Genomic DNA, 27,643 nt, shown 5'->3' on the forward strand with positions numbered 1-27,643 from the left:
AATTAATATCTTATTTTATTTCAAAGAATTTACTGTAAAATATTAATGTTAATATTCGGATTTTTATAATGACTATCCACCTTACTTTCATCTAATTTTCTTTCCATTACTTCAGCACTTTTCAAAGATAAACAGAATGCATTTACAAGGAATTGCTATTTTTATCTTTCTTGTTAAAAAGTATATTTGGCAATAATTTACGAATAATATATATATTTCAATGTTTTAAATTCCTCTATTATAAATTAAAAGTATTTATAAAATTATGGAAGTTTTATATTTCTACTTAAATCTATTCATGAAATATTTTCTCGAACTTGTTTAGGTACTGACACTAACTAATTTATATCAGAATCAAGGAATTTTCAAATGATTGATTCTTTACTAAAATGCTAATGCTGAATTTTAAAAAAGATTCTGAGAGTATTCATTGAAGTGTAAATATATTCATTGAAGTAATTAATTAAATACTTGATAAGTAAAAAGGATTTGAATATTTGAATTGCAAATATTTTCTGTTACCTTTCAGGAAGCTAATTTTAATTAAAAAAGTTATTTGTTTGAAAGTTAGAATGAATAATTATGTTACAAGAATGCTTCAGTGATGTCTTGTATGTATGCTTCCTTAATAAAATAGAGCGTAATTTTTATCAACTCGCCTCTTTCGGATTTATATCACATAAGAAATGTTTTAATTATTCTTCATTATATTATAAAAACTCGATTTTTTTTAAATAGAAAGTGTTGGAAACAAATTTATTCTATAGCTTTTAAAAACATGTTTTAATAAGTGTTAGAATAAAATGTTACTTATATACACATTTAAATCAATCAGAAATTCATCGAACAAGGGAATCACATAAACAAAATAATTTCACATGATTTGAGATTTTTTTTTTCTGGATTGAAATGGTTTGCTAAGCATTATTTAATAGGATGCATCATTTGATAGGTCAGAAAAAAAGCCATAATTTTGTATGGTTCCAAGAACAGGGCAAATGATTGAAAATTGTAATTACAAATAAGTTTGGACTTTAAATATTCAACTCTAGGTTGGGTTTATAGTCCATGGTAATATTTTATATATACGAAATAATACGTTTTGCACAAACAAGATTTCTTTTCAAAAATAGACGAAAGGATTAATTTATAAAATTACTATATTTGCTGATAAGATAGTATAAAATGGCATTTCATCTAGAAAAATTATCTATATTTAATACCTATATAAAAAATTGCAGTGTAACACAAGGAAAAAAATAAATTGTATATACGAAATGTGGTTTTTAAAAATATATTTAATGATTCGTTTTATTTTTAAATAGTTATTTTGAAAAAAACGTCAAGGAGGATTAAATATCTATAGTTGAATAATCATTAGAAACAAACATATTTCTTTCGTATCATATTTATCGTAAATTTTAAATAGAAGAATGTGGTTTTTAAAAATATATTTACTGCTCCGTTTTATTTTAAAAAACTTTAAGGGGGATTAAATATCTACAGATGAAGAATTACAAGAAACATGCACATTTTTCCCGTATCATATTTATCCTAAATTTTAATAAGAAGAATTTTGTTTATAGTCACGAAAACCAACGAAAAAATCGACTTCGTCCTAGATCCTTATTCAAAGTAAAACTCTAAGAATTGTCTGGAGTCTATAAATGTCTATATCTAAAATAAAAGGCTAATGAATAGTTATGTGGAGCAGTTGCTTAAACTTGATAATCAAAAAACTCCACTATTTTATTAATCATAAATTTCCACCAATCAGCTTCTATGGAAAATTTATTTTACATATTCCCTTTTTTGCTCAGCTCAGCAGAAGAAGTGCTTCATAATGTAGCATTAATGATCGCCTCATTAGTCTTTACTGTCTGCCAATATAACTGATCATTATATTCATCTTCACTTATTTCCTTATTACAAAATTCAGCACCGTCTCAGGACCGTCTTCTTTATCTCAGAGTAGACTAAAAGTAATAAGGAGGGAGAATGAAACAAAATTATAGCTTATGAAATCTTATTAAAAGAAATCTGATAACAGAATATTGAGAAAATACTTTATAAAGATAGAATAGAATTATTCTTTACTGTCTTCAGATTTCTATTTCTCACTTTCAGCTTAGATTCCGAATATAAAATGAGGTTTGAACTATTTATTTTTATTGCAGTTAACATCTTTATAAAGCTTTATATGTGCATAAATTTTATTTACACTATTTTATTTAACCTAACCTGTTTCCTGTTTGAAATGAAAGAATTTTTTAATCGATATTTCATTGATTTATTGATGTTATAAAGTTCTGTATAACTGAATGCTTCCTACGGCAATGCAGCGTTTCAATCATCAAAGAACTGATAGCCGTGTAGTTTCAAAACATACTATTCAGTTCTCGAGTTATTTTTATAAAAAAATTAATTACGCAAAAGAGGCGTTGTCTGGCTGTGAATTTGAGCAAAATTTGATTACAAGATTACGGAATATTTATGATAATAGCTTATAAAGCACTTCATGACTAAAACGTAGTAAAAAAGAAAACTTTAAAAAAACGTCTTAAAATGAGTTTTTTATAAATAAATTGAATACTTGAAAATATTTCAGTATAAATATTTCAGTCAAAATAACATAAAAATAAGTAGTACTAAAAACACATTATGTAATCTAAGTTACATTTAGTATCAAATAAAGGAAAAATCCAACTCATTAATCAAAAGTTAAAAATATATTATCAGTATATAATTAAAGAATCATTTTCTTTGATTATTTATATCACCGCTTCATGCTTGTTTAATTTTCTTCTGATTTCTAAATATTTGATTAAAAATATTTGTAGGTTTTAGTACCGTCATAAAAGCTTATGTAAATAAAAACTGTTTCCATTTTTCTGTTTGAAAGTTTTATTTTATAATTTAATTCTAAATATTTGAAATAATGAAATAAATGTTTTTACTTAAATGTTGTAAAATAAAGCCTCAAGCTTGCTTTAAACCAATACAACAAATCATATAGTTTAAATTAAATTTCCAATATTATCAATATAAGGTATATTTAAGAAATATTATATCTATGTTAGAGGAAATTATTTTGTTTACCTCTTAAATCAGTAATGCATGATATTCTTTCAAACTTGTGTCGATATATTTAATAAAAACCCTGAAAAACTGAAAAAATTTCAAAAGGCTGTTTCCTTACTTTTGTAAAAGTATTATAAAAGCTATTGAAGATATGAAGTAGCTTTAAAAACATTTCTAATAATTATCCAAAGTAGAAATAATAATTTAAAAAAAACTTTAAAATTGAAATGAAATAAAAGACAAATGATGAATCCTGTTTGAAGAGTTTATCAAAAATCACTTTTAGGAAGGGATTCAAACCAGAGATTTTTTTTATCTGTGAGGGGCATGACTTTTGCCCAAAAATTTGCCTTATACCCAGAAAATTCTAAGATTTTGATGTTTTGGGAAGACAAGAATTAGTATAGATAGTGAAGAATGCCAAATTCAATAATTAAGAAAATTATATAGAATTAATAACAAAAGAAATGTTTCAAAAGTTAAATCAAATTCAGTTTAATCAAACATAGAAAAATCCTACCTGGGTATTAAAACAGAAAACTATTGGAAAACTATCGATCTTCAACCAAAAATTAAATGGCAATCTAGTCAAACAAGAAATGAACCCCTAATTGAATGTAAACTTAACTAGGCAAAAAATCAAAAATTTGAAATTTAATATTAATTACAAATTAAACATACATATTGCACTCAAAGAAGTATTAAAAAAACAAAAAGAAAAGACGTAACTCGACCCTGAACATAAGTGCTAATACTAGTTTAAAAAAACCCGCGTTTAACGCTAAAACTCCTACAAAGCTTCGTTAGAGCTCCTCATCATAACACAATTTAATTTGAACAGTCTTAGCGCCATCTATTGAGATAAAATAGAGTTTCAGGAGAAAAAACAAGAAAAATACACCTGGAAGGCTTATTTTCAGATGTAAAATCCTGTATAAATGAGAATAAACCTTCCATTATTAATTATTCTATATTATAATCGGTTTGTTTTGAAAAAATAAGTTTTTAAAAAGATTGCTTGTTGCATCGATATAAGATACTTTGTTACTGCAAATTTTTTAATCCTGTTAAATTAAGAGAAAATTAAATTTTTGAAAATTTTTGAATTTAAATTAGAATGGGAATTATTTAGTTTCGTGCCTTTGAAGAACTGGCATGATTTGCATTTTGAAAATGGTTTTCGGGAATTTTAGATGGAAATTTAATTTTTTTTTTTTTTTCCTTCATGCCACTTAAAATTTAACTACCGTAACTTTTATTCTTTGAAAATAATTCCCCATATTCCCTCAACTTCACATCTCTAAAAAAATCGAATTAAATCTTTCTAGGGCCAATAATTTTAAATACATTAAAACTAGACATGTCTGTGTCATTCTCTCGTTTTGCTTTTGGTCTCTCGACAGAGAGAACGTCACTTTGGATAATGATCAAATTTCGAAGAAATACTTCCAAATTCTTCACTAAATAGAAAATTCATGCTTACTTGTAAAAAAAAGATGTGACTCAACTGAAGATTATCCCCTATATTCACAATAATTTTTATTTGCATGTAAGCGACAAAGGTAAAATTTTAAGACCATATAACGGAGTAAAATAATACAAAATAATTCAAAAATCAAAGCTTAATACAATCTTAAAGTTTTAAGTTCATCTGAACCCTTATTTTATGAAAAAGAATTTCGTGCACTGCATTATTATCGTGAACATATAACTTAAATATGCTCTTTTTGTATGATTATTTAAAATTTAGATTAAATTCTTGAAATGATGAATTCTTGATTCATTTTAAGAAAGTCATGTATTTAAAAACATATCATAAAATTGAAGTTTTTATACAAAGAATTCGATCAAAGCTAAATAAATTACTATTCGAATAATTATCATCCGTCTAGAAATTAAGACTAGCTAAAAAAAATTGAATCAGTGCTGCCATCTATTTGTCGTTTGGTGAAATACTACACCTCTAGGGAAAATTAAAATAGTTCAGCTTAATACCTCTAGATGGCAGCATGTGCTTACACTATACTGTATCCGATTTTTAGTACTCTGCATCCGTTATCTGAAGAAATATTTCTCCTCTATTTAAAATTAAACTAGTTCCACTTAAAATCTATAGATGGTTGCTGTCCTTTCAATATTTGGCACCCGATTTTTGATACTTTTTGAATGCGATCTTAGTTCAATTTGGATAAATTTAAGGGTGATATATTTTAAACTATACGGAAAATCAGAACGAGGAATTTTCTACGATGTTAAAACAGAACTCTAATTCATTTTAACTCTGATAAATATTAAACATCCTTAAATGCAAAAACAATATATATGCTGAAAAATGCCATGAAATTTTTAAATAGTGTGTATATATTATATACTAGCCGCCTTTGGCGACCAGCCAGTTCGCCAATCTTAATGTTCGTTAAAATTTTAATAATTAAATATTTTATGCAATTTCTACTTTAATAGCTTCTTCATCAAAATATTTTAAAACTTCAAATTTTGATTATCATATAATTCATTCATAATATTATAAAGGCCTTCAGTCATAACGTAATATGTATCTCTCTCATTTTCTGTTAGCACCCGTAGAATTTATGCTTTAAATTAAAGTGTAAAGAATTTATCTTCAATTAATATAATAATATTTTTTACTGAAACAAAGCATTTTTTTATAATCTGATTACTGAAAATAGAGTCAATCAGCGTTTAAACTTTATGGGCACTAAAGAATATCTTTTTAAATTTATGTAATATCTCAAGAGTTGGTCAACAAAATTTTCTTAGATTCATTATGAGCAGATCGATTCATTAACAATGTTTAAATTTAAATGCATCAAACACTAAGAAAATAAAACGAATCGTTTAAAATAAACGGTTGAAAACAGGTTTTAAAAAAACTACTTAAAAAACGATGTACTTAAAACTATAAGCATATACAAAAAATATATAACTAACATAAATACAATTTACTTATAAAAGCATGCAACTAACCCAAAAATAATTTAAATCATCCATTGATAACGTTGTCATGGCAACAATCAGAACAGAATGCGCATGCGTGAATTTTCTTCGCCGGTTACGTAACGCAAATACGTGATTTTTTCTACGCCAGTTGGGGTAACGCTATGCGGATTAGAAATTTTTTATTTCCTTTATTCTGTTTTATTTTAATTCAAAAGTACTTCAGAATGAATCTGAAAGATTGATTCATTAACAATGTTTAATTTTAAATGCATCAAACATTAAGAAAATAAACAGAACCGATTGAAATAATCCGCCGAAAAATTTTAACCCTAGCCTCATTACTGTTGGGAGAAAAAAAAAACTGAAGCCTATCTCGTTTGGCGCTGGGGGTAATGGAAGATTTTTTTTGGCGGAAAAGTTGGCGGTGGGGAAAATGGAAGATTTTTTTGGCGGGAAAGTTAGTTTTTAATTAATAATTAAAATTCTAATTAAAAATTCGAAAAAAGAAACCCCAGGTGCACATTCCCAACCTCCAAGGTATACATATTAAATACGTATTAAAAACGTATAAAAAGAATAAGTTAGCATGTTGACAGACATTTGGAAATATATTTGCTGTAGTCTATTTTTGCTGTTAAGGCAGGAAAGAAAATATCTTTTCTTAAAGGAAATGCTTGGAAAATTTTCAAAAAATAACCTGTGAGAAGACAAACGAAACCCGTTATAACAAATAAGAAAAAAAAATATTTATAAAGTTATGACATTGACATATTCTGAATTTTCAGGAAACGATAATTCGTTTCTTCAACACAGAATTCAAGAATATATATAATCTTCTGAATCACTGGAGTGAATTAATTTCCTCAGTGGGAAAACAATGGAGTATTTTCTAAATCGATATCAACATTTGCTTGAGTTTTTTAAACTTCATACAAGAACATACGGAATTTGAAATTGAAATTTTTGGAATATTCTGCGAGATGGTTTGATGCCTGAAATTAATTTCTAAGGAATTTTGACTAATATCGTATTAGTCAAAATTGTTTCAAACAACTTGAATCCATACCTATGACAACCTCAATTCAGACAATTTCAGCAAACTTGAATTCACCTTAAAATTCCTGAAAATTCATTAAAGCTGTAAAAAATATGGTTTTACGGAAGAAATATTTAAAAGATATTTATGATTCCACAAACAGAATAACCATTGAGCATCGATATTTATTGAACTATATATTTTTAATGTCAAATTTGAAATCAATAAATTGACCCAATATTCCAAATATTATAAATATATACATGTTGAAGAAAAATAACAATGCAATTTCACAGTTTTAATGCTAATAATTTACCCTGCAATTTAGAAGATCATTTAATAATAACTCTTCCGAAGAAATTATAGATATTTTGATAAATAAAATAGTCTGAAAGTTTATCTTATGACTTTGTAAATAAAGCAAAAGTAGTGAATTATAACAAGGCAGGAATTAGAGTTTTAATTCACTCTGCAAACAAATTTATTGATGAATCGAATTTTTTAAATTCTGCTTTGTTTTATAAGGCAAAGAATGACTTAAAGATAGAATTATTTTTAGTATCATATGTATGCATTTCAATCATTCCTATAAAGCATTAAAATATATATTCAATTTACATAATAACCATTTATAGTAACTAATCACCGATCTACCAATAAGTATTACTACAAAGTAGATATAAAGGATAGATCTACCAAAAAATTTCTAGAGAATAATTGAAAGACAAATTATGGTATATTATGTAAAAATATAAATATTTCTTTAATTTTGTATTTGATATAAATATACGAAAGAGCATTTATCAATGGAATGCGAAAATGCAACTGACGAATCCTACAGTTTATAAAAAAATTTTAAATTCATTTACATTTCAATCAAACAGTTTCTGAAATTGCTTCTATAAATTTTTTAGTAATATTAGAAAGTATACTAATAATAATGCGTTGTAACAATATTTGAGAAATACATATTTGAGCTTGGGCTCTCAAGATCTCCGCTGTCTTTAGCAATAAAATTTAATAAATTAATATAAGTAGTAATACATTCAAAGTAGTAAATAAAAATATAGTTATTATTCCTTAACTAATCTCAAAAAATTGAAATGAGAAAACATGAAGAAGCTATCACTGACTTACGCATGTTCAGCTGTCGTCATTTTTCAAAAAAGGGTATTATTATTAATGGCAGAATATGGTAAAGGATGACTTAAAGATGATTTCATGTATATCTTAAAAATAATATTATTTTAAAAAAATAGATTAAGATCACTGTGCTGAAGAAAAGAGTCCCATTACGTAATGTAGTGGTTGAGTTAAGCTGCAAATTAAAATGATTGTTAAAAATGATTGCAATCACTTTCATTAATGAATGTGATTACTCTAATTTTTAGTTTAACGAATGTGTTTACTTGTGTGGGAATTATTTTTTAACAAATTTTTATTTCACTTGTAGTCTCATATTTTTAAAAAATTAATTTTGTAATCGTTTTATCCGCCTCCTTATATACTAAAATTTGAAACTTTGCACACTTGCTTGTTCTTGATAACAATATACTGTTTTAATATTTTTCAGAACTATGTTCTCAAATAACGCATTTATGAAATTAAATTTTCTGTTCATATGAGTAACGAAATCTGAAGGTGAATTTAAGAAAAAATAATCGTTTGAAAATTAAATGAAAACGATAGAAATAACTTAAAAATAACAATTAAATATAAAAAAATTAATTAAAAAAATTCTGCATTACGGGCCATTAATAGAAAAGTGTTTTAAATAACTGTGTGTATTAAATGTGTTATTTAATGTAGATTGATTGGTGTTTGAAATATTTCATCTTATTAATGCAATCCATTTAATAAGATTTAGTAAAACGTATTTCTTCCCTTCTAAAATACATCCTTATAATTTAAATTTAGGTTTATTACTAGTCACCAAATTTTCAAAGAAATTCCTTGCGCAATCCTTACAGAATATTATTTCTTAATAAATCCAGGTGATGTTTTAATTTTTTTTCAATTGGCCTTTCACCATAGTTGCCCAATTCATGAAAAATAGGCAATTTATTTTATTTTGAAAAGACACAAGGTCTGTACAAGGGTTAAATAAGAAGTTTATAATGCTTTGAATCATTTCCTAATATAGTGCTTTTTATCCATAATTTTTAAAATTCTCTAACGAGGGCACAATGTGGAAAATTGAGTTCGAAATAATATTTAGTATAATGGTAGTACACATTTAGAATGTTCATTCACTAAAATATTGAAGCGCATTAGCCAGCCAATTTCGAGAAAATGGCCCTCAAACTTCAAGCATAGCTTATATACTAATAATGTGTCGCCAGCGACAAGTACTTGAAAAGTATAGTGGATAAGGCACCGACACAGCATTTACAAGTTTGATCCTAGACTTATATATATATATATATATATATATATATATATATATATATATATATATATATATATTGCTTTTTTTTATTTGTTTTCTTTCTAAATTATTTCACATTAATGTGACAATTTCCAAACTGATTTAATTTATAGGTTTTTCCATTTTTATGCAACAATAATATTTATACTTTTAATTATTGGATTATAATTTAATTCATCGAAGAAAAATTATTATAAATATAAATGCTTTTTTTATTATTCAGAATTACTTAAATTAACAATTTAAAGATTGTTTCAATTAATATGATTTTCATTTTTTACAAAAAAAATGTCCTTTTAATATATAAATTATGACTTATTTTTTTAAAAGAAAAATAATTATGTTCATTTATATAGTTCTTGAATTATAATTATAATTTAATTCTTAAGTGTTAAAATAATTATAAATATAATTTTAATTATAAAACTATATAATTAACTATAGCTATTTTCATCTTAAAATCATCAAAAGTTTCAAATTTTTGGATTTTAACAATGCTAAATTATTTTTTATAACTCAAACAAACTGTATTTATATCGGTAATTAAAGATAACACATGACATTTATAAAATTATATCAGCAAACATTTTTAATATTAATAATCGAAAAAAACAGAAAACAGGTTTTAATTATGGAATAAATAAATAGATGGTTCAAATTTTTTAGTAATATTATGCGGTATGCTTTGTACGCTTAACGATTTTCTGAATAAAAACAAATATTTTTTCAAGGTAATTGAAATTTGTTTTTTAATCGATTCCTTTAAGGTTTCTCTTGTGGATAATCTTTATTTATCAATGCTGCAAGATGTCAAAATATGTCTGTATTGTTTCAAATGTTTTTACGATATTTACCATTTTGGTTTTTGTATGTAATAAAAGTAAATGAAAACTTTTTATGATGTCAGTAATTTAATTAACTTTTTTCATCATTTAAGTTATGCCTGTAATTATATTTCCTGCTTAAAAATAAAATTATGATTCAAATATTAAATGAATAAATATTTATTTTTGAGAGAGATTTATTTTCAGAGCATTTGTTTTTGATTAATGAAAGAGTTACATATTAATTAAAACAGACTGTAATTTTTTTTAAATATTTATTTTTAAAAAAAGACGCGGTTATATCTTTTAATTTTTTTAAATTTATGCTTCAGGTATTAAGAAAAAAAATACATTTATTTTTGCTTATAAAAATAATTAGCATATTTATTGAAACCTTAAAATTGTTAATTTAATTTAAGTAATTCTGAATATTCACAAAATGCATTTATATTTATAATTATTTTTCATCCAAAAATTTTAATCGAAGAATTAGGAGAATAAATATTTATATTTATATAAAAAATAAAAAACATATAAAATAAAGATGTTTTTAAATGTTTAAATTAATTTGAAATAATTTAAAGAGAAAATAAATTGAAAAAAGTTCAAAATATTTATCTTGAACTGAACTCATGAATGCTATGCCAGCGCCTTATCCACTACAATATTCGGTAATCGGTAACGGCGAGAAATTATTAGTGTATAAGTTATACTGAACGGAGACCATTGGATCATTGGAGGATTGGGACTATTCACTAAGAATTGACAGGTATATCTCTTTAATATTTTAAAGAATGAACATCCTAAAAGCAAACTACTATTATACTAAATCTCATCCCGAACTCAATTTTCCACCTCATGCCGCAAATAATATACTTTCAAAATAGATTGTCCTTGATAAGTGAATGATGATTTCGAGTACACTTTGATTTGTCTTCCAAGTAAAAGACACAAAAATGAAGAGTGTTTCCTGTGAGATATTTGTCCGATAATATTGAACTCAAATTGATGAATGCTGTGTTCAAACATAGAACAGAACGCCGTCTCATACCTCCATATCAGTAATACTCTGGTCACTGAACACGTGTTCAAATATATTCAAAGAACTTATTATTGTGCGGGAAAAAAGTAGAAATAATTTACCTAGAATTATTAGTTTTATATTAGATCTCAGATACAGTGTAAAGTATGGTATATTCAAAATTCCTAATAAAATGAAAAGATTCTAAATGAAGGAATAATTGCATACTAAGGTGGGTTAATAGATTAATAGACATCTTAAAATTCCATGTATTATTTTATATAACTCATTAACATTATAGTATTGCATATATATATATATATATATAAACAAGAAATACAAAAGACAAAAACAGGCACGTATGAAGAAATGTCAAATTTAAAAATAATAAACGGAATGTAATGCAACGAAAATATGCTTGGGTTTAATAAAGATACTGTGTTGAAATAAGTAAACATTTTAAAAGTACTATTTGTAAAAGCCGGTGTTCTTTTAAATTTTGTGCCAAACTGTTTCAGATCTTGAATTTCATTGTAGGCATTTTTTCTTTTCTTTTCTACTGTCGTTAAACTACAAACACTTTACAATATTAAACTTATCAAGGCGGCTTAATTGTCCTTTTTTTTGTTTAGAACCAAGATCGTTTCTCCCGTTAGTTTCCCTTCTGTTTAAAGCAACCTAAGAAGTTTACTATTTTGACTTATTCTATCGTTTCTGTCAGGTATGTCAAATTTTGCATATAACATTGTATATACTGCATTCTGCATTTCTTTATCTTAATTTTGGAGAGTTTAATTTCTGGAGATAATGCGTTTACAGAGTTAATAATATTTATTTTACGTTAATTCGTTAACAATGAAAATTTATTAAAACGGCTTATTTAACCCTGGTCCCCTTCTTTTTTTAACACTTTCCTCTCTTCAGTCTCTCTTCCGCTTAAAGCAATCCAAGCAGTTTTTTGCCTTATCACCATTCATCATATCTATCAAGCACGTTAAATTTTGTATTTGAATTTGTACACACTTCTGTACGCACTTCTTTATCTTAACCAAGAATAGTTTCATTTCTTGCGATTTTATTTTTAATTACCTTTATTTAAAGTTAACTCGTTGGAAAACAAGCATGATAAACACAAATTGTTTGAATTTCATTTGCTCACAAATGACATTCCATGATATTCTTCTCAAAAAATTTTCTTCACCTTTGTTTAAGTTTTATTACATTTCTTACTCCGTTCTTCTCAATTTGTAAGATTTTTTATGGGCTTTTCTTTAAATTCTTTTTTTTTTGTCTGTGTATTATTATTTCGCTTTTCCATGTTAGTGCAACTTCTGAGCAAAGCAGAAATGATCTTATCTGTTTGACTCTTTTATGTTTCCATATTATGTGATCGAATATTTGCGTCATAATCATCAGAGTGCAGCATATTTTGCCAAAATTATTTCTGTTTTGGGAACTAGAGAACATTTAAAGAAATGCGTTGGTAGAGTTATAAGTATTATTGCTAATTTGGAAGCAGACTACAGTGACATAGTAAGATTGTAATTTTTGAAGGACGATACCAGTTTTGAATCTCATTTATACAAAGGATTCAAAGTAAATATGTATTTTATGCCATCGATGAAATCGATTGCATAAACCATATCGACCATAGAACTCCTACAGAGCCCTTGTAAATGTTGAATGAAAGATTGAAGAAATAGTGATGGCTCAGGTATCGTATTTTCATCTAATTACGCCTCAAAATTACCAAGTATGTAAATAATTTTTGTATTCCATCTAAACGGGAGGATAACATAAGAAAACTAATACAAAACAGGCTACAAATCATTACAATAGATATACCGGTAAAATAAATATTTTTGGTGTCAACCTTTTGCCGAAAACAAATTTAACGTTATAACTAAACAAGATTGCCCATGAACCATCATTCTATTCTTTAGTAACAGAATAACAATTTAGTTCATTTAAATAAATGTTTTTGGTTTTGCATTTAAATAAACAGTTTTAATAAATATTTTTGGTTTTACATTTAAATAAATATTTTTAGTGATATATTTGGATAAAATAAATATTTTTAGTGATATATTTGGATAAAATAAATATTTTTAGTGATATATTTGGATAAAATAAATATTTTTAGTGATATATTTGGATAAAATAAATATTTTTGATGTCAATATTTTGCTGAAAAGGAAATTTAACGTTATAACTAAACAATACTGTCCATCAACCATGTTTCTACTTTTAGAAATAGAATAACAATCTAATCCATTAAAACTATAACTATAGTTTCAATTCTTTTTTCACTAATGTAAGTTTTCTTTGTTTTATTTTTAAGATTTTTATTCTTTACTAAATTGTGGAAAACTGTAAGAAAAAAAATCCAATAATATTATTTTATAAATTAGTGCCTGCTAAGAATCTATAGCTGTAAAGCCTTCTTTTCGCAAATTCATTCAAGGACATTTCTGATTTTCGACTTCTATCTTTTTTCCAAAAGTGAATCAAGCGTCGTAATTATTCCAATTTATTTCAAATAAAATTTCTGCATTTCTATTTATGATGAAAAGAAGCAATGTCACCAACTTTAAGGAAACTTTGTCGATAAACCATTGTCTTTTAATTTGTCTTCTTTCTGTCTTTCTAAAATATTAATTGTTTCTAATGAAAATTAATGATAAATTATTAGATCCTATTGGCAAAGAAGATTTCTTTGCCTTTTTTCACTACAATCTATTTATTTATGTAAAATTTTCAAAACTTTTGGGAAAAAAAAATACCCTATTGAATTACGTGACAATTCACTTATTTCTTCTCTAAGTAGTTCAATAATTTCTTACTTTTCTAAACTGTCTTCATTTCCCTGTTGTGAATTACGTCGAAATTAGAAAAAGTGAAAATAGTAGCCAACAATCCCTAAATTTGTTTTGGAGGGTTTTTTTTTTTTTTTTTTTTTAAGATTTTGTTAAAAAAGACTTATTTATGAAATATATCTAGATGCAAATCTCTTTCTAATTTCATTTAATTTTCATTGATGAATTGAAAGGCAAAAAGAAGGTAGATTAAATAAAGAGATTCGGAAAAAGTCTTTTAAAATAGTACAAAAAAAGTATATGCGTGAGATAAGTGCCATATTTTTTGTCTTATTTTTTACAAGTAATCTACCTCTTTCTAAAATAATTTTTTTAATTCATATAACTATTTAATGATCCTAGTTTTAAGCTGCTAATATTTTTTTTTCATATTTCTGAAATTTACATTGAAAGTACATTAATCATTCATTTCATGCTTTTAGACAAAGGACAAATATAAAAAAAAACTTTAAAATATCATCGTAAAATTCGATTTAAAGCAAATTGTGATAATTCAGAACAATTTTGAAGAAAAATGCGAGAAAAGTTACATAACTGTTTATTTATTGTTTGTTTAAAAAGCGTAAATCGGTCTGTAAATGTGTTCAATTTACATAATTACTCGCCAATGAGTCATAGGTTAGTTGAAAACATATTGGGAGTGAAGGTTAATCTTAAGTTAGTTGGAGGAGAATTATACGTGAAAACTGCGAATTTCGACACAAAGATAGGTCTAATCTTAGAGTTAAAAAAGTTTGTATATGTACATAGTAGATTCTTCATTTTTATAAACTAAAAATAATTCTAAAATCTTTTGAAACCGAAATTAATTTCTTCGAAATTTTTCATATCACAATGTTTATCTAAATGTATGCATACTTTTTATAATCAACCGTTGTGTGAACCATATTCCCAAATCTAAACGCATTCCTTGTGGCATCGAGAACTTTCACTTGGATATGTGGTGTCCCAAACTGAAAACGCTTAAGAATTTCTGTATTAAATAGAACATAATCATACCACAAGTAGTTTCAAAACAATATTTTACTGGCTTTGTTATAATCAATATCTCCGAGGAGTAGGCGATGACTGAGGATGGTTCATTTCGCTAATTCGATTAATTTAATCTATTCATTTTCATTTTCTTTTCGTTCGATTATTTACAAAATATGTGATGGTTAATTGAAGTAATTGCCTCGAATCTTAAGATATCTAATGAGGTATCATTCATTAAACACTTTAATTCCATGGATTGGCTTGGTTTGTCTTTTCCTAAGGATAATATCAGTTCTTACCGAATTTATCAAAATAGTTTCTAAATATTTTTGTTCCTAATTTTTACTATATCTGCATACCGAAATTTCCAATATAACAAACCCATTTGAGAATAGGATAAAAAAAAATATCACCTTTATTTATTTATTTGCTTTAACTCTTGATCAGAACTAAGCTTTTTCATTAAATTTTCTAGAAGCACAAGTGTATATATAGAGAATCAATAACTTAAAACGAACAATTCTTGTATATCTTTATAAATTTATTTCGGGTATCTCGGAAACGGCTCTAACGAATTGGATCAAATTTTATATTTATATAAGGTTTTTCTTATTATTTATATAAGTGTCTTTTCTGAAAAAATACGATTTTACACACTAAAAAAATTTTTTTTATAACTAACTATTAGAATAAGTACATTATTCAACTTCTGCTTCGAAGCGTAGGAAATGCAGTATAGTGGCTAGAACAACATGAATGACGTGTGTGTTGCGGATCTGTTCAGTCGCGCTTTATGTTTTATTTATTTATTTTTTTACGTATGCATTTATATTTAATATTTTAGCGTTTTAAATTTATATATGTAGGTGTCTTTCCTTAAAGAAAAAATGCAATTTTGCACAAGAAAACATTTTTTATAACTAACTCTTAAAGGTATTTTTCTATCTGCTTTCACGCTGATTATGTCAAATAGCGCCATCTCAGACCTGATTTCACCTTGGTAAAACTGAGTGTAAGCTCAAAAATATAAGTAATGATAAGTAAACTCTACAGTTAATATTGTAATATAGCAGATTGCATCGAATAGTATGTTAAACTAACTGCATTCATGATTTTTTTTTATTTATTTAAATAACCAGTGCATATATAGGCATGATTGAAAAATTGTCATATGTAATCAGTATGTGATTCGTATCTAAATATTTTCTCCAAAAAAAACACAATTTTAGAAAAAAACTACGAAGCAAAGCTCGGTCTTCCAAATATTAGAGCATAAATTGTGTCGATAATCTTAATTGCTTAAGAAAAATCGTGACCTAAAAAATCGTTTTAAGTCAATCATAACATTTGCTTTGATTTATTTTTTATGGTGCAACGTGAGGTGAAATGGATATACAAACTCTTTCAATGGAAATATCTCCTGTATATTGTTAAGCATTTCTTTGCTTTCGGAGATAAAGGATGTTGACAGCAATATCCATCATTTCTCCAACAAGTCCTAATACAAATACTACGGGGGGAATTCTGTATGATTGATGTTACTTCGATCAAAAATCAATATGCCATTCGATAGAATGCACGATGATTAATGATTCTCTGACTGCCCATGAATTCACTATAAAACCGGTACAAAAGTTATAAGATTTTTAATATGTTGGTTATTTAATTAATCTTTTAAATTGTGATTTCCATAGTTATTACGCAAGGAGTACATAATTGAAATGAACTAATTCAGATCTGTCAATAGCGACACTATTAATAAAAATGTAACGGCATTTTTAAGTTGAGATGTATATAATATATCTAAGGAAGGGATGTTTTAGGTATGGATCTCATGATATTGAGCCGCATTTGGATGACAAGAATGGTGCATGAGCCTGCTTCTTCAGCAACAAATTTCCAAACCATGCCGAAAAGAGAACATCAAAATTTCAGTTAGATTTAACCTGCAAGATTACAGATAAAGAAATCTTTAGAAGGATCAGATATTAAATTAGGTATACTCAGATATGGCAAACCCTCGAAAACAGGCAAAGTTCAATAAATTTTTCCCTAAGTAGGAGAAAGTTTAGGGACATTAAAAAGGTTATACATTGGTTACAAAATGAGCTTACAAAAAAGAAAGAGTTTCACGCAATCTATTTTCAATTTAATAACCAAAGCTGGTCTAGCGCATATTAATATGCAGTTGAGAATCAAATATTACCATCTTCTTCATCTGAGACCTGTTCAAACTTACATGATCCATCCAAAAATATCATTCTCGTATCTTCGAAAAGGGAGTACTATCTTTTTTTATAATCTAACTTAACCCTTGTATCCTTAATCTGACATTGTGGCATGTTGCAAATAAATGTAGCTTGTAAAACATATTGCTGATTTGTATACTTAATTTACAAATTTCAAATTTTTAGATTACCCTTGATTAAGATTTTCAAGGTTTTACCATGGATTGATACTGGGAATAACATTTAGCTAAATTTCATTGCTCAAGAATTTCAATTAAAAATTAAGTGCTAAAAAAACTAATAATTCCTTCGAAAAGCTTTATTTAGAGTGTAAAAGTTTTATGACTCTTATTCATTTTTTAGAAAAATTTTATATAAAAGATTTTAAATAATTCTTAAATAATATTTTAATTATGCGTGATTTCTAAGATTTTATTGTTGAAAAGATGCAAATCAACTGATACAAGATGCATTTATCAATTTAAAAAAGTACTGAGTAAATTTATAGGATACTGTTATTAAATTTCAAACTTATTGCCTTATTCATAAGAATTGTGTTAAAAATTTTCACATCACTAGCGGCCTAGTGGTTTTTGTCCGTGACCTCGGTATTATTTAGGTAGTGTATTCATTTACTTAAGGTCTCATGGAAAATGAGATGAGGGTTTTTAAAAACATCATCCAGAACTAAATAAATAAAAATGAATGTAATAAATTCACTAACTAATTGTAGAATCAATGAGTTAAATTAAATAAGACGATCAAAAAATCAAGAATACTTTTTAGAAATTTATACAGAGCCATTTCAAGTGTTTTTAATATCACAGGGCAAAAGTAACTAGATATGGCATCGTACTCTTATAGTAAAATGCTTTCCCTCTTCCAAGATACATAATGGTTATAAAAATAAAGCTGGATTCTTAAATGAGGCTTTAGAATAAATTAATTTCAGAAACAAACTACAATTTTTTGGAGAAAAAAATATTTGACTAAAAATACTTTTTCTTCTGATTAAAATCTTCTCGTCTTTAAATTTTAGGTTAAATATCCAATGTATGGGGAATTTTATATTGTAAGTAACTGGAAGTTAAGAAAATATTAAATCCAGATTCTTGAAATTTGTAGCATATGGTGTTGAATGTAAATTGATTAATATCTTGTCAAATGGCCGAAGCCATAAACTCAATTTTAAAATATGTAAAATTCATCTTAATAAATATACAAGTGTTTAGAGTTCAATTACGAAGAAGGTATTGTGCCAAACACAACATTATATCTTACACATTTTACTTACATCAATTGGGCCAATTTTTATAGCAAAAAAAATAATCTATATTTTTAACACCAAAGGCTAAAGTGACTCAGTGTGCTTAACGAGGAAAAGTAAATAGGCATAAAAATTAAATAAAAGAATATTTTATGACATTGGCTAAAATTTAATAGATATTTTAAGGCAGAAATAGATTTTGATCAGCTATAATTCAACATTTTAATTGATATTCAACACGTTTGATATTCAAATGTTACAATCAGTGTTTTTTTTTTTTTTTCATTTTCATTTAATACATTTTACAATTTAGTTTACAAAATATGTCATGATGTTTTTTGAACTTTTATAATGAGTATTCGGAAAACGAATGATAGATTGAAACTCTTCATGCTTCTATCAATTTATTTGATGCACAGTACGTTTGTCTAAACTAAGATAATCTATCTACATCTATAGAGTACAAAGACAGTTTTAAATGATTCCACAACAAAACCTCACAGAGATTGAGATAAGCATACAAAAACTTAATTAAAAATCACATAGCTTTTGATACAAAAGATAAATTATTGATGTTTCAAAAAGCAATAATAACTGGTAAAATATATTTGTGAGTCAAAATGTTTATTGATTATTAATTAATCTTGTAAAGAGTTCTCCATTTTTTTAAGAAGAATTTTTCCATTTCCCCATCTTCTTGCCTGTTTTACTTACTATATTTAGCCTAATTGATATTCAACACGTTTGATATTCAAATGTTACAATCAGTGTTTTTTTTTTTCATTTTCATTTAATACATTTTACAATTTAGTTTACAAAATATGCCATAATGTTTTTTGAACTTTTATAATGAGTATTCGGAAAACGAATGATAGATTGAAACTCTTCATGCTTCTATCAATTTATTTGATGCACAGTATTGTACGTTTGTCTAAACTAAGATAATCTATCTACATCTATAGAGTACAAAGACAGTTTTAAATGATTCCACAACAAAACCTCACAGAGATTGAGATAAGCATACAAAAACTTAATTAAAAATCACATAGCTTTTGATACAAAAGATAAATTATTGATGTTTCAAAAAGCAATAATAACTGGTAAAATATATTTGTGAGTCAAAATGTTTATTGATTATTAATTAATCTTGTAAAGAGTTCTCCATTTTTTTAAGAAGAATTTTTCCATTTCCCCATCTTCTTGCCTGTTTTACTTACTATATTTAGCCTAATTGATATTCAACACGTTTGATATTCAAATGTTACAATCAGTGTTTTTTTTTTCATTTTCATTTAATACATTTTACAATTTAGTTTACAAAATATGCCATAATGTTTTTTGAACTTTTATAATGAGTATTCGGAAAACGAATGATAGATTGAAACTCTTCATGCTTCTATCAATTTATTTGATGCACAGTATTGTACGTTTGTCTAAACTAAGATAATCTATCTACATCTATAGAGTACAAAGACAGTTTTAAATGATTCCACAACAAAACCTCACAGAGATTGAGATAAGCATACAAAAACTTAATTAAAAATCACATAGCTTTTGATACAAAAGATAAATTATTGATGTTTCAAAAAGCAATAATAACTGGTAAAATATATTTGTGAGTCAAAATGTTTATTGATTATTAATTAATCTTGTAAAGAGTTCTCCATTTTTTTAAGAAGAATTTTTCCATTTCCCCATCTTCTTGCCTGTTTTACTTACTATATTTAGCCTAATTGATATTCAACACGTTTGATATTCAAATGTTACAATCAGTGTTTTTTTTTTCATTTTCATTTAATACATTTTACAATTTAGTTTACAAAATATGCCATAATGTTTTTTGAACTTTTATAATGAGTATTCGGAAAACGAATGATAGATTGAAACTCTTCATGCTTCCATCAATTTATTTGATGCACAGTATTGTACGTTTGTCTAAACTAAGATAATCTATCTACATCTATAGAGTACAAAGACAGTTTTAAATGATTCCACAACAAAACCTCACAGAGATTGAGATAAGCATACAAAAACTTAATTAAAAATCACATAGCTTTTGATACAAAAGATAAATTATTGATGTTTCAAAAAGCAATAATAACTGGTAAAATATATTTGTGAGTCAAAATGTTTATTGATTATTAATTAACCCTGTAAAGAGTTCTCCATTTTTTTAAGAAGAATTTTTCCATTTCCCCATCTTCTTGCCTGTTTTACTTACTATATTTAGCCTATGCAGAATTCTTTTCCTTGGTGTAGAATATGTGAATTATTTTTTAGTAATAAAATGTTTTGCCATGGTCTAAACATTATGCATATGAAATGGAGTAATGTGCATAATTGAACTTGAAGCATCTACACTCTAATATTTGTTGCCATGGATACAAATACAAATACAACGTAATAATGGCATTAAATCTGTACAGTGTGGTTTCTCATTACCAAAAGATGAAAAAAGTCTAGAGAACCATATCTTCGCAATCTCTAGTTTTCGAGAAATTTATAATAAAAAAACAGGAACGTAACATCTGGCCGCAATGAAATTTTATCTGAAACATGAAAAACAACGGTACACGCATGAGCCATAATCCTTAGAGGCATATCTGCTCAAAAGGCCCATTTTGATTATCAAGGCATGATAGTACAGCCATGCAATTACCGAGCCTGGTACGATTTTCACAAATGTGCAAGTAGCGTGACGACGAGCAACTAACTTTTTTTTCGTTGTTATTTGGATTCTATACATGGATTGTTTCAACTAGACCCCCTAAAAATTGAAAATTACACCACATTTGATATACCATCATACGTCCATGATACAAGATTCATGAAGCCATTGTCGGCCAAATGTTTTGCTGAATGGAATGTGCATGCTATGAGGTAATCCTATGACGTATATACGTCCTATAGGATGAACCTTTCCTATATATTACAGTAAATCATACGATTTGCAAAGGATGCTGGTGGCTGGTTGGACAGGGAAGTGTACTCACTCGCCGTTATTAGCGTAACTACAATACATGCGTTAAACATCAGGTATATATAACAATAATTATTCACGAATTACACCATCAATACAGCTTAGCTCTTACATAACTGCTCTATAATGTCACCTTTTTCTATGTGCTAATCAGCTGCTGCATATTTGTATAAACAATATTTCTCAACATGTTCTTGATGTCTTGTAATACCATTCTGGAATATCGGAAATTTCCTTTAAGTAAGCAATTTGTATTTCGTTACTTGCCATGTTACTTTCCGCTTTTTAAATGATCTCTTCTTTTAAGTAATCATGTGACTTCATCGATTTCTGCCACTTATTTTCTAAGAAATTAGAGAGTGCCGTTACATGATACTTTGGACCTATATGATATTTCTGGAGGCGAGATTTCGCTTTTTGCGAAGTTTATGTGATTCTCACTGAGTATCCTTACATTAATTTTCAGCAACGATTTTGAAAAAAAAATTAAAACAGTTTGGAAAATTCAAGCGTACTTGGTGAAATAAAACATTTAAATTTGAGGGGGTTTTCAAATTTATAACTAAACCCGAGAAATTGCTATTTTTGAAGTATAATAGTTATTTTCAGAATAATTACATTCACTTGCCTTTTATTTAAGAATAATAATTCGACTTATAAATCTGAGTCGCATTTAAAAAATTACGAATTCATTTAATAGTAAATATTAAAATGAAAATTAAAAGCGGTAAAGAAATTAGGGCAAACAGTAGAAATGTTGGGAAATGCACACAAAATTACTCTATTAATTCATTAGAATGTCAAACTAGTGACCTTTTAATACTCTACATTAACCTACTTAGAAGATTACCAGACATGTTTCGCATCTACCATATTGTAATGGTTGCTCATTATAGGATTTAATGTGAAAATCTGTATTTGCAACTTATTTGCGTATACATCATTTACCTTTAAAATTCTTGAATTTTTCTCAATGTAAAATTAATGTAATTTAATGTAAAAAACAACACAACTCAATTAGAAATGACTGTTCAAACAATTTAAGCAAATCACATAATAATAGTTTCTATTAGTAACAGAAAATAGAATAAAAACGAAATACTTAAACTGCAGAATTTAATATGCTCAAAGGATCCCTTACAATTAGATGAATAGGATGAATATTATGAAAACAGGGAAAGAATACCATGAAATATATTCCGCCGATGCACAAAATTCTGCTTATTTCACAAAAGTAAGAAGTGTCAGACGGAGGAACAATTTTCCTTATGACGCATTAAATATGATGTAAACGACGCAAAATTCGTTCATTAATGATTCATTACAAACGACAAAATTTGCTCTCAAATAATATTTCGAATGAAAAGCTAGATTAATTGTCAAAACCTTTAACTGATGAAACATTTGATTAATGTTTAATTTTAACTTGTGTAAAGAATACCATTTTGTAAAACTTCCAGGAGCGTTTCAAAAATTTGAAATTACAAAAATAGTTATTTAGCTGTTAAATCAAGTATAAATTACAAATTAAATTCAAAACAATATACTTTAATATCGAAATTGCTAACTATCTACTACTTTTGAAAAGATTGAAAAGATTAAAATTTGTTTTTCTTCAAACGGAATAAAACAAAACAATTTTTGGTCTAAAATATAACGATTCCTTTCTTATTCTCATAGAGAATATCTACTTTGAATACTTTGTTCATTATTTACACAATAAAAGATTATACTATTTCATTCTAAAATTCATCTAAGAAAAGGAAAAACGTTCCTAATGTTTAACTATGCTGATTAAAAGCAATATTTGCATAAAATACAATTTTGTTGAATTTCATTTTTCCATCTTCTGAGATTTATTGGCATGAATAAATGTATATATCTCCACAGAGTTATATTTTTAAAAATGAATTAGTATTTTTCTTGAGGTCATGTTATTAAACTTTTAAATTTTAAACTCTTTTTAAGAAACTTCAATGCCTATAAATTACATTTTATCCAAAGCTAATGAAACTGTGGATGACATTATCCAAATATAAACGCTTCTGCATATTATAGTTTTTAAAGATGGATTAAAAGTGCAAATTTAATATTTCTGAAAGCAATAAGAACGGTTTGAAGTCCAATAAGTAAACATATTTTTGACAGTTATATTTTAAAATCTAGTTTTGATAATTATTAAAATTAGAAAATAAAATCACTGCAGTTTCTTAATTTTTTCTTGAACTGCAATAAATTTTTTTCCGTAAGAACTGTATCTGTTGCAACTAATCTTTCTGATCGAATGCAAATAACGATATTAGTGAATCAAGAACTTTGAAAGAAGACCATCACCAAAGTAATGCTCCTAAGCAGTCACCTTCTAAAATATAGTCTTTTTCTCATACTATTAAATGTGGTGATTTGAAGAAAACCGGCCGTTGGAACATTGCATCTAAAATAACAATTTATTCCTAAGCATGGCATCTGCAAACAACATTTTATCTGCAGTTACTCTAACCTGCAAACAACATTTTATCTGCAGTTACTCTAACCTGCAAATAATATTTCATCCTCATTTAATGTACCCGCAAATAACATTTTATCTACATTTACTGTACCTACAAGTACCATTATCCTATCAAAAATGGATTTCAAATCTAATATTCATCAAATTTAACTATCAGTATTTTATTAATTACTTTTATTTTATTCATTTTTATTCAATATTTTCTATTGTTTTATTGATATTTTCTTGCATTAATTTTAAGGATTTTCTAACTTATGCATACATGAGCATGCGCAATAAACATAAGCGTGATAATTATTTTAGCTTAGGGCTGATAATAAACCTAAAAATTAAATTTTTGTACGTATTATTTTTTAATGCAACACAAATTAATTAGTTTTAATATTCTAAATTCAAGAGATATACTAGATCTACAAAATGCATATTAATCACATAATTCGCTTAGTCTAACCTCTGAAATACAGCCTAAAATATAAATGTTGTATTGATTAAAATAGTGTGCTGATTTTTATTTTCTCGTATTCGAAATATAGAAAAAGTATTGTAATTGTAAAAATATTCAAATTCGAGATTTTGATGAAACTTGAAGTTTCAGATCTCTGTGAGCTCAAAAAACACATTTTTAGAATGTCTGTCTGTCTATGAATACAATAACTTCAAAACGCATTGAACATGAGATATGAAATTTAGCATGTCATAATACCAAATTTGCAGGTCTCTATAAAATTTTGGACTAAATGCATCGAAATGATGTCTGGATTGGAATGGAAATCGTTTGCGACAGACTGTTTGACTCTGCTTCAAATCGCGATAGCATACACAAATTACCATCTTTCTTATTTTCTGAATAAATGATCTTAGATAAGTTCCTTTGAAAAATTCCTTATTAAAATGATCCTTATTCCTCTAAATAAAGAGTATTGTGCAGTCGTCAACAACAACTATAGTAAAAAAAAATAAACATCTCTATAAATTTGTTATAGAGATGCTCCTTTATTTACTACCGTGTATTATGTTAACGTATATGATATCGTATGTTACTTTGTCTTTTGTTACTTTATCATCGTTTCTTCACAAAATCAGTGTTGATGGAAATGGCTTAAAGGAACAGGTTTGTTTAGATTGGCAAATTGATAAACCGAGTTAATTAAGATAGCTAATTAACAAGTATCTCAAAATTTTTCTAACACTGGTATTTAGATTTTTTTAATAATTTGATCCATCAGACATTTTTATTTATGTGTATCAAATTCCGTACCTAAATTCACAGTAATTGTAGAGATATAATTAATTTTATTTAATGAAAACTCCTGTCCAAAAAGCACCAGTCTACAGGGGACCATCTTAGCTTATTAATAACAAAAACAAGAAGACAATTTTTCGTTTTTAGTCGCAGGAATTTCAGAAAAATGAATAATAAGATTCAGATTTATCCAATATATATTTAATGATTTTTCAATTTATAAATAGCTTTTCTTTTTAGTTATTACTTTTACAATTAATTACTTACAAGTATTTCCATAAATTTAAAAAAAAAATCAACGTTCACACTTTTTAGCTGATACCGTCCTACACAATTAGCAGCCAGTTTAATTTTTATGGCGAAAGAAATAGATTGTTTAACCCATTTTTTTTAAATCGGTGATTGGTGAGTTGCTAATACCAAAAAGATACTTTAAACCAATGAGATTGTTGGTGTTTATAAAAGGGGGGAATTTTATTTTCAAGCGGAAATGAATTAAATACGGATGTATAAAGTTTCATAAGATTATTGCGTTATAATACCATTATCACATATTAGGTTTTTATATAGAGTTCAACAATATTTTAATTTTTTCAAAGCTCTAAGCAAATCTATACTTATAATAAAGCTCAATGTGTGTGTGTGTGTGTGTTGGCGCTCTACAGGCCAGGTCATTTGACATACAGCTATCAAATTTGGTACATGTATACCTTAGAGGTCGGGAATGTGCACCTGGGGTCCCTTTTTTTGAATTTTTAATTAGAATATTAATTATTAATTAAAAACTAACTTTCCCGCCAAAAAAATCTTCCATTTTCTCCATCGCCAAAGGAGTAAGGCTTCAGTTTTTTTTTCTCCCAACAGTAATGAGGCTAGGGTTAATATTTTTCGGCGGATTATTTCAAACGATTCTGTTTATTTTCTTAATGTTGGATGCATTTAAAATTAAACATTGTTAATTAATCCATGTTTCAGATTCATTCTGTAGTACTTTTGAATTAAAATAACACAGAATAAAGGAAATTAAAAATGTATAATCTGCATAGCGTTACCCCAACTGGCGTAGAAAAATTCACGCATTTGCGTTACCCAACTGGCGAAGAAAATTCACGCATGCGCATTGTTCTAATTGTTGTCATGACAACCATATCAACGGATGATTTAAATTATTTTTAGGTTAGTTGCATGCCTTTCTAAGTAAATCGTATTTATGTTAGTTATATATTTTTTGTATATGCTTATAGTTTTAAGTACATCGTTTTTTAAGTAGTTTTTTTTAACCTGTTTTCAGTGATTTAAATTATTTTTAGGTTAGTTGCATGCTTTTGTAATTAAATTGTATTTATGTTAGTTATATATCTTTTTGTATATGCTTATAGTTTTAACTACATCGTTTTTTAAGAAGTTTTTTTAAACCTGTTTTCGACCGATTATTTTAAACGATTCATTTTATTTTCTTAGTGTTTGATGCATTTAAAATGAAACATTGTTAATGAATCGATCTGTTCATGATGAATCTGAGAAAATTTTGTTGACAAATTCTTGAGATATTACATAAATTAAGAAAGATATTCTTTAGTGCCCATAAAGTTTAAACGCTCAGTGACTCTATTATCAGTAATCATATTATTAAAAAAATGCTTTGTTTCAGTAAAAAATATTATTATATTAATTGCAGATTAATCCTTTGCACTTTAATTTAAAGCATAAATTCTACGAGGGGTAACAGAAAATTAGACAGATACATATCACGTTATGAATGAAGACCTTTATAATATTATGAGTGAATTATATGACTATCAAAATTTGAAGTTTTAAAATATTTTGCTGAAGAATCTATTAAAGTTGGAATTGCATAAAATATTTAATTATTAAAATTTTAACGAACATTAAGATTAGCGAACCGGCTGGTCGCCAAAGGCGGCTAGTGTTAAATATTTAAAGGTTTTTCTAATAACACTTTAATAACAAAACTTTTAAATTCGGAAATACTTTGGAGATAAAAGTTGATTAGAGGGTTGAAATCCCACTTATCTGGTTAAAGAACTGCCTGAGAGGATTATTTAGAATAAACATTTTATACTTATTCATATACGAATAATACAGAGCAAAGAGCTGTAGTATTCAAATAAATTGATTTCTAGATTGCAGCAAATCTTCGCATTTCAGGCCATTCTGAGCCCGAAAAAAAAAGCATATTTGAAATTATATCCG

The 27,643-nt window shown here is 26.5% G+C and overlaps 1 protein-coding gene across 1 annotated transcript in view; it reads right to left on the reverse strand.

The window, feature by feature from the left end:
- The window catches only part of LOC129960455 (gamma-aminobutyric acid receptor subunit beta-like), an 89,661-nt gene that overhangs the window by 20,646 nt on the left and 41,372 nt on the right, over nt 1–27,643 (reverse strand). The window lies entirely within an intron of this gene.

Source organism: Argiope bruennichi, chromosome X2 (genome assembly GCF_947563725.1).
Source record: "Argiope bruennichi chromosome X2, qqArgBrue1.1, whole genome shotgun sequence".
Lineage (NCBI taxonomy): Eukaryota > Metazoa > Arthropoda > Arachnida > Araneae > Araneidae > Argiope > Argiope bruennichi.